Here is an 18,319-nt window from a genome sequence, read left to right as displayed (position 1 = left end):
ATAAAATAGGAGAGTGAAAAGTTACCTTAAAACTCAACATTCAGAAAATGAAGATAATGGCATCCGGTCCCATCATTTCATGACAAATACATGGAGAAACAATAGAAACAGTGTGTGCTTAGTTGCTCAGTCATATCCTACTGTCTGCAACCTTATGAACGGTAGCCCACCAGACTCCTCTGTCCATGGTGATTCTCCAGGTAAGAACACTGGAGTGAGTCGCCATGTCCTTCTACAGGGTATCTTCCCAACCCAGGGATTGAACCCAAGTCTCCTTCATTGCAGGTGGATTTTTTACCATCTGAGCCATGAGGGAATCCCTGGAATCAGTGAGAGACTTCATTTTGGGGGGCTCCAAAATCAATGCAGATGGTGGCTGTAGCCATGAAATTAAAAGACACCTGCTCCTTGGAAGAAAAGCTATGACCAACCTGACAGCATATTAAAAAGCAGAGACATTACTTTGCCAACAAAGGTCCATCTAGCCAAAGCTGTGGTTTTTCCGATAGTCATGTATATTTGTGAGAGTTGGACTATAAAAAAAGCTGACCACCGAAGAATGGATGCTTTTGAACTGTGGTGTTGGAGAAGACTCTCGAGAGTCCCTTGGACTGCAAAGAGATTCAACCACTCCATCCTGAAGGAAATCAGGATGAAATCCTGAGTATTCATTGGAAGGACTGATGCTGAAGCTGAAACTCCAATACTGTGGCCACCTGATGCGAAGAACTGACTCATTGGAAAAGACTGATGCTGAGAAAGATTGCAGGCAGGAGAAGGGGATGATAGAGGATGAAATAGTTGGATGGCATCACTGACTCTATGGATGTGAGTTTGAGTAAGCTCTGAGAGTTGGTAATTGACAGGGAAGCCTGGTGGGCTGCAGTCCATGGGGTTGCAAAGTGTTGGACATGACTGAGTGACTGAATTAGACATTGAAGATAGAAAAAGTTTGGTAAACTTGAAGACATAGTGATAGAGTCCACAAAAATTAAATACAGAAATGAAAATTTTTAATCTAAAATAATGACAATTTTCTTTCTCAAATTCAGTGCAAACTACAAACTTACAGACATAATAAATCCCAAGCACATGCACAAAATAAACTGCACCAAGACATATTATAATTAAATTACTAAAAACTGAGGATAATGGAAAAGTTCTTAGAAGCATTCAGAGAAAGAAAGATACATTATAAATGAAGATAAAGGGTCAGGGTCAGGATAGTAGCACATTTTTCACTGCAAACAAGACAGGGGAGAAAGTGGTAGAGTAATAACTTTAAAGTACTGAAAGGTAAAAATTGTCAACATAGAATTTAAACTCCAGAAAATATCTTACAAAATGGAAGGTGAAATATTTTTTGTATTCAGAAGCTAAAATAATTTATCACCAGCAGACAAACCTATAAGAAATATTAAAGGAAACCTTTCAAATAAAAGGAAATTACATCAGATAGAAATGTAAATCTGCGCAAAAGAATGAAGAGTTTAACAGTAGTGGCAATTATATGTGTAAATATACAAAGTTTTTTTCTTCTATAATCCTTCTTATGAGATAATAGAATGCAATATAAAATTTAAAACACACACAGAAGTTTAAGGTAGATAACACAAAGACAGGTAAAGAAGCATACTATTGCAGGTATTCTTATGCATTATGTGTAAAGAGGTATAGTAACACTTAAAGATAGATTGTGATAAGTTAAAGATGTATGCTGTAAATCCTGAAGGAACCACTAAATTAAAAAATAATAATAATTTTAGTCAATAAGCAAAAAAATATAAAAAATAAAAACAGAAAAAATATACTCAATTTAAAAATGCAAGAACAGACAAAGAGCAAATAAAAGAAGGGACAAGTAATTGTAGATTTAAACCTAACTCTTGGAAGTGGCCGGCTAGAGCCAGGGGCTCAGTGGGGACCAAGCTTGTCCATGAGGCAGCAGTGACGGTGGCTTCTTGCCAGGCAGTTTCAAGTTTCAGGGGCCAGCGGCCACCATGATCCTGCTGGAGGTGAGCAACCACATCATTGAGGAGACGCTGACGCTCAAGTTTGAGAACGCAGCCGCCGGGAACGGGAACCGGGAACAAACCAGAAGCTGCACAAGTAACTTTTGCAGATTTTGATGGAGTCCTCTATCATATTTTGTAGGAGATAGGAAGAATAAAAGAAAAGCAGGCCCCAGCAAGGGCTGCAAAAGAAATTTATAATTATTGATAAACTGGATGCTATAAGGCATGAGACTCTTGGAACAAGTCCAGAGGGAACAGTTCATAGTCTTGAAAATAAGATATGATACTGGGGTTGGAAAACTGACCCCAGACTGTTTCTCAACTGGCGTCTCAGAGTCACATGTTTTATGTATCTGGTAGAAAATCTATAGATAAAAATATTAGTCTGAGTTACTGATTTGTCATTGATTATTGTTTCTTAATTACTCAATGGTTAATGATCAATTTGTTCTGTGGCCCTAAAGGCCACATGAGTTATAGCTTAACTCCCCACATATTCTTTCCTTTATGGCTCAAAGTATAATTAAGCTGGCTTGGATTCAGTTTTGGCACCTTCACCTTGGAGTGGTGTTGGTCCTCTTATCCTCGCTTTTCACTGAATTCTTGTGTCTTGTTTCTCATTCTCTCACCATATGGCACTTTCAGAAACCCTGCTTGTTGAGCCAGTCTCAACAATATTTCAAATCCTAATGGAGACAAAATAAAAGTGATGGTCAGTTTTTCTTTGAAATTCTACAAGGAACTTTATGCACATGGTGCTGATGAGTTATTAAAGAGGGTATAGAGAAGTTACTTAGTAAATCCAGAATCAGGATACAATGTGTCTTTGCTATATCACCTTGAAAATCTGCCTGCATCCAAGGATGCCATTGTGCATCAGGCTGGCATGTTGGAACGAAACTGTTTTGCCTCTGTCTTTGAGAAATACTTCCAGTTCCAAAAAGAGGGCAAGAAAGGAGAGAACAGGGCAGTTATCCATTATAGGGATGATGAGACCATGTATGTTTGAGTCAAAAAAGGGCAAAGTCACAGTAGTCTTCAACACAGTGTTTAAGGATGATGGATGATGTGGTCATTGGAAAGGTGTTCATGCAGGGCAGAGCCAGCCACATAGCCCAACAGGTCCACTTCAGCCACACGGGGGAACCTCTCCTAGAGCTGAAAGATCCCGATGCCACTGTGGGCCACAACATCGGCTACATTACCTTCGTGCTGTTACCTCGCCAATCCAATGCCAGTGCTCATCAAGACAACACCATCAACCTGATCCACACGTTCCCAGACTATCTGCACTACCACATCAAGTGCTCAAAGCCCTATATTCACACACGTATGCAGGTGAAAACATCCGACTTCCTCAAGGAGCTGAACTGTGCACGCCCAGATGCCAAGAAAAAGGAAATGAAAACAATCACGGGGAAGACGTACTTTTGGGAACAGGAAGAGGAAACGGTTGGCAACTGAAGGCTAGAATACTTGCTACGGGATAACCGTAGCTTTTATTGTTGTACCTCTTCAGGTTCTTAAGGGATTCTCTGCTTTGGTTCCATTTTGTACATGTTTGGAAAGTAATCTGCAAAAGCAAGCTGTGCTTGCAAGGACTTCATGGTTCCCAAAAATTAAAAAAAAAAAAAAAAACTATTCCACTTGATCAACTTAATTCCTTTTCTTTATCTTCCTTCCCTCACTCCCCTTTCCCTCCCCCTCTTTTCCAAGCTGTTTTGCTTTGCAGTATGTTACTGGTAATGACTTGCAGGATAATGCAATCTAAACTTATTTCTCTATGTATTTGCATTCAAAACTCCTGTATCTAAAGAAATATGGTTGGAGTCATTAATAAAGAAAATATTTATATCTTTAAAAAAAACTAACTCTAAAGGTATTTGTATTAATGTAAATATTGTAAATACCCCCAAATAAAATGCAAAGATTGCCAGATTGCATAAAAAAGCAATAATCAACTATACGCTGCCTATATGAAGCAAACTTTCAATACACAAATGATAAAAAATGAAAGGATGAAAAAGATAAGTCATATGTATACTAAGCAAAAGAAAGCTATGTAAATATTAGGCAACATAGATTTCAGACAATACATCATGCCAAAGTGTGATAGGCAAAATAATATTCCTCTTCCTGTAAGTATGTTCATGGTCTTATTCTAGAACAGTGAGAAACATTACTTTACATGACGAAAAGGACTTTGCATGTGTAATTAGGTTAAAGAATTTTGTAGTGGGAAAGTTATTTTGGATTATTCAGGTGTGCCCAAGGAATATGCAACCCAAATAACTCCATCTCTTTTAAATAAATTGAATATGTAGTTAAAAACCTTATCCCTAAGAAAACCCTAGACTCAGATGTATTTTCTGGTAACTACCAACCATTTGGAAAAATAATTTCGACTTTATCTCTTCCAGAAGTTACAAGGAGAAGGACTTTTAACTCATTCTGAGTGAAAGTGGCTCAGTCATTTCCAACTTTTTGCCACTCTATGGACTACACAGTCTATGGAATTCTCCAGGCCAGAATACTAGAGTGGGTAGCCTTTCCTGTCTCCAGAGGAGCTTCCCAACCCAGGGATCGAAACCAGGTCTCCCTCATTGTAGGCAGATTCTATACCAGCTGAGCCACAAAAACTTTATTTCCCAGGGTAATGAAGTAACCATTACCCTGAAACTATTACCTGACAAAACAATTACAAGAAAAGAAAACTGTTACCATTTCCATTAATCTAGGAGGTGGATCAGAGAGAATCTTGTTGAGATTAGTGTCAGAGTGTATACTTCCTATGTTTTCTTCTAAGAGCTTTATAGTTGCTGGCCTTACACTTGAGTCTTTAATCCAATTGTGTGTGTGTGTGTGTAGTGTTAGGAAGAGTTCTAATTTCATTCTTTTACAGGTAGTGGTCCAGTTTTCTCAGCATCACTTAATAAAGAGGCTGTCTTTTCTCCATTATACATTCTTTCTTCTTTTATCAAAGATAAGGTGCCACAGGTGGATGGGCTTATCTCTGGACTTTCTATCTTGTTCCATTGGTCTATATTTCTGTTTTTGTGCCAGTATCACACTATCTTGATGACTGTAACTTTGTAGTATAGTCTGAAGTCAGGGAAGTTGATTCTTCCAGCTCCATTTTTCTTTCTCTAGATTGCTTTGGCTATTCAAGGTTTTTTGTGTTTCCATAAAAATTGGGAAAATTTTTGTTCCAGTTCTGTGAAAAATAAGATTGGTAATTTGGACTAATTAATAAATAAATAAAATTTAAAAAATAAAAAATAATAAAATAAAACTGCAGACTAATACCTTTATGAACACAGATGCAAAGTCTAAATGAAATGTTCTCAAGTTGAATCTTATCATTTATGAATAACACATCATGACCAAGTGAACTTTATCACAGAAATGTAAGACTTATCTAACATTTGAAAACAAATAGCATGTGATTCTGGAGAAGGCAAAGGCAACCCACTCAAGTACTCTTGCCTGGAAAATCCCGTGGACAGCAGAGCCTGGTAGGCTGCAGTCCATGGGGTCGCAAAGAGTCGGACACGACTGAGCGACTTCACTCTCACTTTTCACTTTCATGTATTAGAAAAGGAAATGGCAACCGTCTCCAGTGTTCTTGCCTGGAGAATCCCAGGGACAGGGGAGCCTGGTGGGCTGCCGTCTATGGGGTCACACAGAGTTGGACACGACTGAAGCGACTTAGCAGCAGCAGCACGTAATTCATGTCATTTATGATAATAACAATTCCATTTGTGTGCCTGATGGCTATCATTCTGACTCAATCACAAGCACATAATAAACTGCCTCAATATTTAAGAAATTGGTTAAGCCTAAACACTCCACATCAACTAAAAAAGTTTTATGTAACTATATATCTTTCCTTATCATTCCTCAAAGTTTGTGAGTTATTTCAAACTAAAAATGAGGCAAAGTAGTTGGCTAAACACATATCTGTCTAGGGCATAGATCTATGAAAGCATAAATACCTTCTTGACATTTACTAGAAATTAAGACCATTATCATACTCAACACTTTTTCCTATTGCTCTTGCTCTATTTATGAAAAACTTGAGATTAAATGAAGTTAAGTGGTTTAAACTCATTTACTCTCTGATTATAATTTTTTTCCTATTTTTCCTTAGGAATCATTTTCCAATCAATTCACCTAAACTCCTACCTGGAACTTTATTCTTTTTGGTTCTATAAATTTCTCTTACACTTGTCTGATTGAACCACAGCTACCAGAAATCTAACTGTTCTTCCTTACCTACTATTACTATTATCAACCTCAGCATTTCAGCATTCAATTTAACATAGTAAATGGTCCATTTCTGGTCCCTTAGTTTCTTAAAATAGTTGATATCAGTTAACGTTTCCTCTGTTCCACCCTAAACAAGTACTTACATGCTCATGTTCCACTTTTCATCATCAAAAATGATAGCACCTGTCAAATCTATAATTTTTTGTATTCTGCTCTACATTTATTCACCAAATTATTTTATTATCACTCATTTACTCAAGTATTCTCACTTCAACATTTCTTCAGTCTTCTCAAGACCTCCAGTCCACTTAAGAATTTTCGCTCATGTCCTCACCTCCCCCTAACTCGTTTAGAGTTTATGGCTCAGTGCCACACTCACTCTCCTCTAAAGCTCTTAAATTTGTTACATCTTCTTCTCCTGCCATATCCACCTGGAAATACCAAGTCTGAATTAATTCTAAGTTTAACCTGACATGGACTTCCATCCGAAATCCCCAGGGAATAACACAACCATGCTGATTTGTGTCACTAAAATGTATTTTATGAAGTCACAACAGAGCATTTTATATTGCCCAGGATTATGCTCCATTCCTTTATCAAATTTAATTCTCTAGTGACAGGGACAGTATTCTCACTGTTGGCAGAATGCCAACATCTGTGTCCCTTTTCAGATAATGAGATATCCTTTTCTTTCATGTTCTTTTTTAAAATTTTAATAACACTATTTTATTGTTATTTATATCATTAATCAGCTTCAAAGACTCTGTGGCTTTCTGTTGCAATTAGAATAAAGTACAAAGTACTTATTATGCCTTGCAGTATCTTTCAAGATCTAGCTTTTGCCTACCTACTAAACTATTTCTCTTAATGTTTCCAATTTTTACTACACTACTGTTACATACACATTGTTTATATTGTTAATGCTGACTTTTTTCTCTTGATTCATCAGTTTATAAAACAAGACTTGCTTTTCCTAGAATCCTCCAAAAGTGTCAGTTTCTCCCATGATCATCACAAACTTACACATGTGAAATTTCATGTTTTCAATTCACTTGATAATTGCTTTTATTGATGCTTCATTTGTTATATATTTTGTCAGTGTATGACTCTCTATACTCTTGAACCCTTCTGACATATCTCTAGTAATCTTTGATAATTTCTTTGTTTTCAAGTTTGACAATATATTTCAGATATGACAAGCCCTAGGCATGGGAGCATCCATTCTTTCAAAAGTGCCCATTTTCTTCTTAGCAGAAAAATTACAGTAATTGTAGCAAGAGGTAGGTGGAACATTCTTGCTTAAGTTACCCTCCTCCATTCTGAAGTTTTTTAGAAAATGACCCAGACATTTCACCCTTAACAACATTTCCCTTATCATTAAAAAGTGATGGGAATCGTTTACCAAAAGGACAACCGCTTCTCACCATACAGCATATTTCTCTTAATGTCTCAGTTCATAACAGATCCTGAAGTCATGTGACAAATATCTTGTTAGTGACAAAAGAAGTTATGGTCACATTGATCGCATGAATTCTCAGATCTCATCTGCTTTTACTGTATACTTGAATATACCTCAATTTGTTTCATAATGAACTCTTATACAATTCTCTTGTGTACTGTTGCTTCCCTCATGGCTGTATTTAAAATGGATACATTTGGAAGGAATATCTACAGATTGCATAGCCAAAAAAGGGAAAAAGTACAAGAGTAAGCAGGCATCGATAAACTCAAGGACCATAAGATGTTTAAGTCTGATTGGAAAACCTATCCAGGGAACTGTAATCCATTGATATGATTCTGAGGGCAAGAAAATGAGAGTGGTGGTTATATTCAAGTATTGCTGCTGGTAGTGAGAATATTTCTTGATTATGTGTGTGGAGTGTCATGTATTTAAATTTTCTATGATGTACAAAATTCTGGCTTAAAAACTTATATTACACCTGTGGTGGATTCATGTCAATCTATGCCAAAACCAATACAGAATTGTAAAGTAAAAATTAAAAATAAATAAATAAATTAAAAAAAAAAAAAATAAAAAATAAAAAAAAAATAAAATGCATTAAAATGTTGAGGTTTGACAGAAAACAGAAAAATTCTGTAAAGCAATTATCCTTCAATAAAAATAAATAATTAAAAAATAAATCAATAAAAAAGTCTCTAAGTGACACTTTAAACCATAATTGTCAATTTCAGTATTTTTTAATATTTTGTTTTCTGTGCCTTTATCCACTATCTTACAAGATGATTGTTCTTTTCTCATTTTTGCTTTAATTTTGTGTAGTTCTATTTGGAGAAGCCTTTTAAAAAATGTATAAATGATAAGTCATTTTATTTTCCTTCAGGCAATGTGATCTCTAGGCCCCCTTTTCCTCAAACCTGCTTAGGGCCTTCACTCATTCATTGATCAGTTTTGCTTTTGTGTTGATCTTTAAAGTTTTTACTTTTAGGTCAGAGATTTTCAGCCTTTGTTTAAATGTAACATATGGTCATATCTGTGATCCATTGGGTTGAATTTGCTATGGGTTTTGTTAAACATGAAATGAATAGAAAGAAATTTGCCTCAATATTTTGAAATCAAATTTATACTCCATATTCAGATGTACTTTTTTCCCATGTAGTTTAGCCGTTAATGCTAAAATAATATGTATTTATCTGGTAAGTAGATTAAATTAGTGTCATTAATACAATAAAATCTTCTCCTCTAGAAACATTGTTTAAAAAGGAGAAACTTTAAAAGTTTTCTCAACTTATTTTACATGCCATTAAATATCAAGAAGTATAATCTTTCAGGCTAGTTTGGCTTCATTGTGTAATGCTCAAATAAATTTAGGAAACTTATCTTAATGTACAATGGACTGTTTTTCTTAAGAACCTACTGATGTCAAATGTGCATGTGTTTCATGGTTACAAGAGAATATGTCTTCAATCTGTCCACTAGAACTTGATCTCTGATTTTGCTCACTTTAGAAAATAAAAGGTTCTACAAACGATTTCATCAAAAAAGTGTGTAAGGTTAGTGGTCATTCTATCTAGGGCATTGTAACAATAACATTGATAAATCTTCTAAGCTTTTGTTTAAAACTCAAACTTCTCTCCTCCCTTTGGGAGTGACTGCCTATAGTAGGAAAAAAAATGTGCAGATTCTCTATATTTTACCTACCTGAACCAGTTTGACATGCTTTCTCTGGCTGAAAACTTAAAATAGATTCTCTCTCTCTCTTAGAGATGCTTCTATGGGTTACTCAAGAAATTCTGTCATCATGAGGCTTTCTCTTCTCTACTTCCCTTGACACATGCAATATATTTCCTCTCTCTAGACATTCAAGATTCCTCCCTCATTCCCTAAGCATTTGGCAATGCCCCCCGCTCCCACAACTGCTTTCTGCTAAAGTCCACTTGCCCCTCCATTTATCTCTCCTCTTTGCAGTATGTAAACCAAATCTGGCCAAATTTCTTTTATGTAGTAGTGCAGGAACTATGCCCCTTTGATCTACCATCAGTGGGAGTGCAGTTATTTTCAATTATACCCTGCTTTTCATTTAGCTGCCCAGCAGGCAGCTTTAGCTACAGCCTTTTGCCCTTTAAAATTCTCACTTGTGAGTCTGACCCTCATCCTGTGTGTCACCACACCGCTGAGAAGACAATCAAACTTGCTGAGTTATCTTTTTGAAGATTCTGTCACTAAGATTAAGGTCAGAAGACTACCATCCTACCCTAGTCCCCTTTGGGAGCTGGGACTCAGCATAGCTCTTGTCAAAGAAACACTTGCTTTAATTCCCAACTTACCCCTGGGTTTTCCAACTTCTCTGACAAGCTGGAGACAGATGGTCAGATTATAGCAGTAAAACAGATAAGTTCTTGCCCATCTCCTTAGCAAGTTAATATGGTCTTGAACCTACTGCTAAAGTGTGGATTTTATGGTGAGATAGAGATAAACTAATATTGAGACAGAAAGTCTCATTTTATATATTTTTGGTGTGTCTGTGTATGCATGCTCACATATATGTGTGTATATGACATGAAATATTCTCTTTGCATGTACCCTGCACCTGAGTTATCAAACTGATACACAGTAAATATTAAATCACACATGAGAACATCCAACCACTGAAGTGATGCCCTGCTTCCAGTGGCATTCTGTGCTTACAAACCCATGGGGCCTTCCAGCACCAAGCACAAGCAAAGGAGTCTGAGCTGGGCTTGTTGGCATATAGAAGGACAGAGAAGCCCAAGGAATAGATCAATGGATTGCAAATTAATGATAACAGCACGCTTGACTTCAAATTCCAAGTCGTTGCCTCTGTATGATATAACAACTTCACTTGAATTCTTTGGGGGGGAATCACAAACTAAGATATTATCTCCAAAAGTGAGTAAAAATATCTACTCACAAATTGTTGTGAAGACTAAAATAAGGATACAAATATACTGTAGGATGCAAAATGCAGCCTTTATCGTCATTGCTATTATTTAGTTGCTGAGTCGCATCCAACTCTGTACAGCCCCATGGACTGTAAGCCAACAGGCTCCTTCTATCCATGGCACTTCCCAGAAAGAAAACTTGAATGTGTTGTCATTTCTTTCTCCATTTATGGACATTCTGCCTTATATAGTATTATCAGATTAACATTTCTTATCTTCCTTTATTAAACAGCTCCAGTGTTTTTTATTCCATGCCTATTAGGGCATTCCAAAATTTCTTAATCTAGTTTACAGATATTAGCCTAAGAAATTAGGAATGCATTAATAGGCATGAAAAAAACCACTGGAACTAATAAAGGAAGATATAAAGATATTAATCTGATAACACTAAATTCTTGCATGCATGCTAAGGTGCAATATTATATAAGGCAGATTAAACCAGGTGCACACTGGAGGCCAAGAAAACAAGAAGCCATTATAACAGTCGCTTGTATAATAACAAATGAGGAATAAATGGAAGTAGGAATTAGAGAGAAAGATAATATTCTTTCTATTTGTTTCAGGAACTGAAAATACAATAGAGAACAGAATGTATAACATTTGTTATATAAATTGGTATTGTCAAAATGCTTACAATGTGTTTAAATCTATGTATGAGCTATAGCTAAGGGAGTAAGTAAACACAGTCACTGTTCCCCAAATATCCCCTTGGCACTCACCATTTCTAGATGTGTTTACAACTTCCCTGATGGCTCAGGGGTAAAGAATTCACTTGCAATCAGGAGACACAGGTTCGATCTTGGGGCTAGAAAGAAAGATCCCCTGGAAAAGGAAATGTCAACCCACTCTAGTAATCTTGCCTGAAAAATCCCATGGACAGAGGGACCTATAGACATTATAGTCCAGATCCAAGTCTCTCCCTGAGATCTGGTCACAGAAAGTATTTGTTCAATGCTCAGGGTAGCTTAGATGTGTCCAGAATCTACTGTAACCAGCAGTAGTCCTAAATAATGTTATGGGAGGAATGGGTGGGAAAAGAACAGTCTTCCTTGCCCCTCCAGTGGGTTGAGTCAGAAGTGTGTCCTGGGAAGTCTCTGGGCATTTCCAAATGGGATTATGCCTAGGGCGCCATGCTAGTTTCTGCTCATTTAATGCAGCCAGTATTGGCTTCCTTCCCTTTCTTATTTCACTTTCCTCATCTTCCTACCAGTGCTTTCTAAGGTTGCTTCTCAAATCAACTATTTGCATTCAAGTACTTATCTCAGAATAAACCTAAGCTGAGAAAACATGAGGGATGGCATAACATGGTACTAACCTTTTGTCCATATAAACTGCTTGTGAGAGTAACTTGTAGCTCCCTTTATTACATTTGAATGTTTACTCATCCCAATAGATTTTAATCTTCCTGGGGCAAAACCTATGTAATACTCACCTGTGGCTTCCTCCACAAGTGGCTTATTGTGCTCAAGAAATATTTGTTGAAAGGACAAGCCAATAAAAAAACTAAATAGTTATTTTAATACAAACATTGCTTTTTGTTGCTGTAATAAACTGATAACCTTTGCATTCAAACCTTCCACATATGATTTTCCTGCTAGGTACATATATTTTATTCAGGAAACGGTCTTTATATTTTCTTTTGAATCTAGGCAATATTATTGTTATGCATATGTAGCAATACACCAGAACAAAACACGCAAGTGCCCAGAGTTAGGCTGAAAGCAGATTCATCATAGCCCTTTTTCTGTGGCCTTTAGTGTATATTGACAAAATCATAAGCTAAATGCCAGACTTTCAAATGTAAAGCAAAACAGTTTCTTATTACCAACTGAACAGTTGTGTTATGCATTTCAGACTGATAGTTCATTCCATGATGATTGGTTTACTGTTCTGTGCACACAGCTTTAGGAGTACATCCTGATTCCAACAGGAAAACAAGGCTTACTGTGGCTTGAATGAAGCTGGAATTCTCGTCTCAGTTGAGGACACTAATGTGAACATAAAGCAGATTTAGAACCCAAAATTGGCAGAAACTATTCTCTGCAGAGTTACTCAGTACTGTCTGCCATATGCAGCAATCTCTCAATTCATGTGTTCGCCTTGCTTGATTGAGAGCTGGCTAACAAAGTGGCACCAATCCAGTTAGTTGATATGAAGGAAAGAAACACCATACACACAGGTTTAAAACACCAAGACATATTCTAGAGGATTGTTTTACCTTCAAACAGTAAAACTATCCTTATATATTTAGGAAAAATATAGATTAAAATGAGAGAAAATGACGTTGAATATGGCATGTACATTGTATTTAATAGGCTATAAAGCATATGTGTGAAATAATGATTTCTAATCACTTTACTACAAAGAGCGAGCAATAATCATTTATAGACTGTTTTATGGTTAGATGATGCTTTTATAAAAAGCTGGCAAATGTATACATTGACAGTTTAACTTTGCAACAGGTTAGAAAAATATTATTTTTCTCTCAGAGCAGATTTGTAGGATTGGATGGCCTCCATAATGCAAGCTGGACCAATCCCCAGGGTAGAAAAATCTGAGGTAATTTCTAGGAATGATAGGCCTCTGCAGCTTCTTTGATGATATGAGAAGAACATGTTAGCTTTAAGGCCAAGTGCTGAATGGCTTAGAAGTCATGTCTGACCTACTCTTTCCATGGTCTCACAAAAATCCACTCTCATCTGAAGTCAGGATGGGTGGCCACACTCCCAAGTCTCTAGGCTGCAATCATTAAGGAACCACTCAGGCCTCTTTGCAGCTGGCTCATAGTTTGTGGGATTTTTCCCAGATGCAACTAGCTGAAAAGTGAATTTTCTCTTGCAGACTGCATCCAAAGAGAACAAGTGGAGTGGAAAAGGAGAGAAATCACCCAGTGGTCTGTAAAAACTTAGAGTATATTATCAAAGCTTAAACCCATAATTGACATCTCTTGTCTATGCTTTCTTAAATGCCTTAACCTATCATACTTAGGGCAAAAGGCTTTTATCTTGACAGAGGAGCACAAAAGAAGAGACATGTTATTCACTGAGGATAGAGAAAAAGGCAATGTTCTTGTTTTTCTAGGAAAGAAATTCTCCACTAAGGAATAGATTCTTTTATTTAGAAAGTTACAAAGAGTTATCCTTCCAGCTCTCTTATTATGAAGATGCAAAATCTGAGGCTGAGAGATGTAAATATATCTAGCATAATATTTGTCCAGTGTTATCCAGTTGGCAAATATTGGAATTTGGATTCATTAACATCTAATTGTATCAGAAAATCTTTCCTAGGGAGTTATGTCTAGTTAATAAAGATAAGTTGAGAATTAAATTTAGATGCTCTAGTCAGTCCTATTACATCAAAGTTGTAGAGCTATATCATTTTCAAACAAAAAAAAGGATCTTCAAAGATTATATATTATAACATTATCATTACAAAATCAGGAATATATAAAACTGACCCAATTGATTTCCTAAGTAATAACAAAAGCAGAGTCAAATATTCCTAATTCTCTCAAGTTTTCTAGCCTGCTTATTTTAAATACACACAAAAATGTGGTTGTGCATACGGAGCATAATCTTTCCCTTCACTCTGACTGCAAGACTTGGGATAATTTTAGAAAATTGTGAATGTCTTATTAAGTGGAGATGAATTTCTACTTAGAATCCATGTTATATCCATGTTATTTAGAGATTAAACTGGTAATTATAAAGGAATGAAGGCTGTAGGCTTTTCACAGAAGCACATTACTGATCAATAAAAAAACAAACACCTAGATTTTATCTCCATGAATGTGAGAAAATAGAGATAATATTAGACTCAGTGAGAAATAATCATAATAAAGTGAGACTCTTCTATTAAAAATTTAGCATGTCTGAATTCCTGATGTCTCACCCATACAGTTAGTATTATGGTATCTGACCAACCCTGAATATCCCAAGAAACCCAGATGACTGGAGAGATCAAGTTTCCAAAACTTGTCTAAGAGAAATTGAGAGTAGAATCAGTTTACTTCTGCCTTTTATTGTAAATGTAGATGGAGCATGTCATATATCATCCAAATCACAGTACATAGACGTAAGGTTTACTAATATCATTTCTTGGGGACAACTTGTGTAAATCATATGTGAAATCTAGGAAATCTGTGAGCTATGGCCACCCAATCTAAATGCCATGTAATATGACCACTGATCATTTGGTAGAAGATGCTGGACCACTGCTAGGGTGATGGCCTCTATTGTATTTGTTGATTCACGTATTAAGGGAAGGTGATCCTAACTCACGATTGTTGTTGCTTTTTGTGTCAGTTGCTCAGTCATTTCCTACTCTTTGTGACCCCATGAATTGTAGCCCTCCAGGCTCCTCTATCCATGGAATTCACCAGGCAAAAGATTAGAGTGAGTAGCCATTTTCTTCTCTAGGGGATATTCCTGACACAGGTATCGAATCCGGGTCTCCTGCATTGCAAGCAGATCCTTTGCCATCTAAGCCACAAGGGAAGCACCCTAATTTAGTGATGAGCTTTGCTAAGGTCAGTATTCTCAAGTTTTTATTTATTTATTTATTTATTTTTTCTTACATCTCAGCTCTTTAAATTCCCATCAAAACTACTTCTGAGGTTTGTGGGCAGCCAACTAAACCTGGGTTTGGAGACACATCTTTAAATGCAACCCCGTAGGCTAGAGTCAGTGAACCTGCTTCTCTTTGGGAGATCCACAGTAGATGCTGTTCTAAAAACTATATTCTATTGTCCTTACTTTCACTCTGTTCACTGTGGTTTGTTCCGTGAAGAAGAGCACTAAACTCCAATGTGATTTTTAAACGTGCCAAACTACGTCTTACTCTCCATCTTCTCTTCTGAGTGACACCATGCTCAGTGACTTTAGAAGACCCGGTACCCTGCCTGATCAAGGAGGCTATATGTTCTGATTCCAGGGGAATTTACAAATTGTTAATGGAACAATGCAAGTGAATCCAAGAAGTCTACCATCTTTAGACATTTCCAAGGTAGTTTACTGGTATGTTTGTTGCTCACCAAAGATGAAACACATGCACACCCATATATATACACACAAAATGCACAGGGACATGCTGACATGCACACATTAGAAGTAAACCAACATGTTTTCTCCCAGAGTAACCCTCTATTACGGCAACTTGTTTCATTATTAATCAAAGCTTATACTCCATTTGTTTTGAGCATTCTTCTTTTCCCTCAGGGCTGGTCCACACAGAATATTCTCACTTGAGTATAGTGTGTGTGTGTATATATATTTCCCAGTATTTAAGTATTTAAATCTACATGTAGTGTGCAACAGCAGAAGAGTAAGTAAAATATTTATAGAATATTGTTATTTTAAATAACTAATATTTGTATAACTGCTTGCATTTTACCTAATGCTTTGATGTGAAGAATCTAAGAAATTCTTAGATTTTCTTAAGAAAATACATCAATTGCTTTGGGAATAAAGAAATGCTACTTGACATGAAGGCATGTATTCTGTTAGTTTGGTTCTTCCTTGCCTCTCTCCATCCTTCCCTCCTTCCCTCCTTTCTTTCTTTCTCCTCTCCTTTCCTTCCTGCCTTCCTTCCTTCCTGTTTGTTGTGGTTTACTCACTGAAGATGAATACTTGAGTTCAGTAGCTAGGGTGACGGTTAAATATGCCAAACTACAATGTTCTTTGTTGTGATCATCATTTTTTACAGGTAGTTTTAAAGTTCAGATAGAGCCAAAGCTCATACCTTATAGAGAATTGGTAGCAGTCACAGCCTTCCCAGGTGGCTCAGTTTTGTTAAAGAATCCACATGCTAAAGCAGGAGATGCAGGGGACATGGCTTTGATCCTGGGTCAGGAAGATCCCTTGGAGAAGGAAACTGCAACCCATTCCAGTATTCTCACTGGGAAAATCCCATGGACCAAGAAGCCTTGTGGGCTACAGTCCGTGGGGTTGCAAACAGCTGGCACTACTAAGCAGCTGAGCATGCACATGCATGTACGATGGTAGCAATGACAGCTTCAGATTGTGAGAGGTGGCCCTGTAATTGAAACCACATGTTTCATCTTAGTTTCATTTGCATGGTCTACAGACTATAATTAACATCAAGTGGCAAGACAAGATCACATACAATAGAATCCTAGAATACAATCAGGTCAGCAAAATTGAAACAAGCATTTCTGTTACTTAGTTACAGAAGATTGGGTCTGTGCGACCATGGAGAGATGGCTACAGAGTGTGTAAAGAACAGCTGTGTATTGAGAATGAACACATATTACTAAATATAGTGGTAAAGAAGATTTCATTTCATTTTGATATCCTTCCACCTGTCCTTCAAAACCTGATGCCTAAGTTCTTTAGTAATCTGGCCTTCACCAACTTAATTTCTCACAACTGTATATATGCCAGACACATAGATATAACAAGAAAATCCCTGTCAAAAATAATAACGCAAGATAATATCAACCTCTGCTTCTATGCTATCTCACCTTTTATTTCACAGTCAAGAATGCTTCACATGTTTCCCTCCCTTCCATAATCCTAGGTTTCTGGATTAATTCTTACTCATCCTTTAAGTTTCTTTCAACCCAACTGTGACCACTTCTGGGACAATTTTCCCAGACATGCCTGCATACTGCACTCTAGAATTGCATTTATCACACTGTAACATTATTATTTGCCTAAGATGGTCAACATCAAAATCAAATTGATTATGTCCTTTGCAGGCAAAGATGGAGAAGCTCTATACAGGCAGGAAAAAAAAAAAACAAGACAAGGAGCTGACTGTAGCTCAGATTATGAACTCCTTATTGCCAAATTCAGACTGAAATTGAAGAAAGTAGGGAAAACCACTAGACCATTCAGGTATGACCTAAATCAAATCCCTTAGGATTATACAGTGGAAGTGAGAAATAGATTTAAGGGACTAGATCTGATAGACAGAGTGCCAAATGAACTATGGACTGAGGTTCATGACATTGTACAGGAGACAGGTATCAAGACCATCCCCAAGAAAAAGAAATGCAAAAAAGAAAAAAATGGCTGTCTGGGGAGGCCTTACAAATAGCTGTGAAAAGGAGAGAAGCAAAAAGCAAAGGAGAAAAGGAAAGATATAGCATCTGAATGCAGAGTTCCAAAGAATAGCAAGGAGAGATAAGAAAGCTTTCCTCAGCGATCTATGCAAAGAAGTAGGGAAAACCACAGAATGGAAAAGACTAGAGATCTCTTCAAGAAAATTAGAGATACCAAGGGAACATTTCATGCAAAGATGGGCTCGATCAAGGACAAAAATGGTATGGACCTAACAGAAGCAGAAGATATTAAGAAGAGGTGGCAAGAATACACGGAAGAACTGTACAAAAAAGATCTTCATGACTCAGATAATCATGATGGTGTGATCACTCATCTAGAGCCAGACATCCTAGAATGAGAAGTCAAGTGGGCCTTAGAAAGCATCACTACGAACAAAGCTAGTGGAGGTGATGGCATTCCAGTGGAGCTGTTTCAAATCCTGACAGATGATGCTGTGAAAGTGCTCCACTCAATATGCCAGCAAATTTGGAAAACTCAGCAATGGCCACAGGACTGGAAAAGGTCAGTTTTCATTCCAATCCCAAAGAA

At 36.9% G+C, this 18,319-nt stretch overlaps 1 pseudogene; it reads left to right on the top strand.

Moving 5' to 3' along the window:
* The first annotated feature begins 2,000 nt into the window (after positions 1 to 2,000).
* On the top strand, positions 2,001 to 3,479 carry LOC120861083 (annotated as a pseudogene).
* Positions 3,480 to 18,319: the final 14,840 nt, after the last annotated feature.

Source organism: Oryx dammah, unplaced genomic scaffold, assembly GCF_014754425.2.
Source record: "Oryx dammah isolate SB20612 unplaced genomic scaffold, SCBI_Odam_1.1 HiC_scaffold_11227, whole genome shotgun sequence".
In the NCBI taxonomy this organism is placed as follows: Eukaryota; Metazoa; Chordata; class Mammalia; order Artiodactyla; family Bovidae; genus Oryx; species Oryx dammah.
Note: the sequence above shows the minus strand (reverse complement) of the source record. Positions and strands in the feature narration are given on the sequence as shown.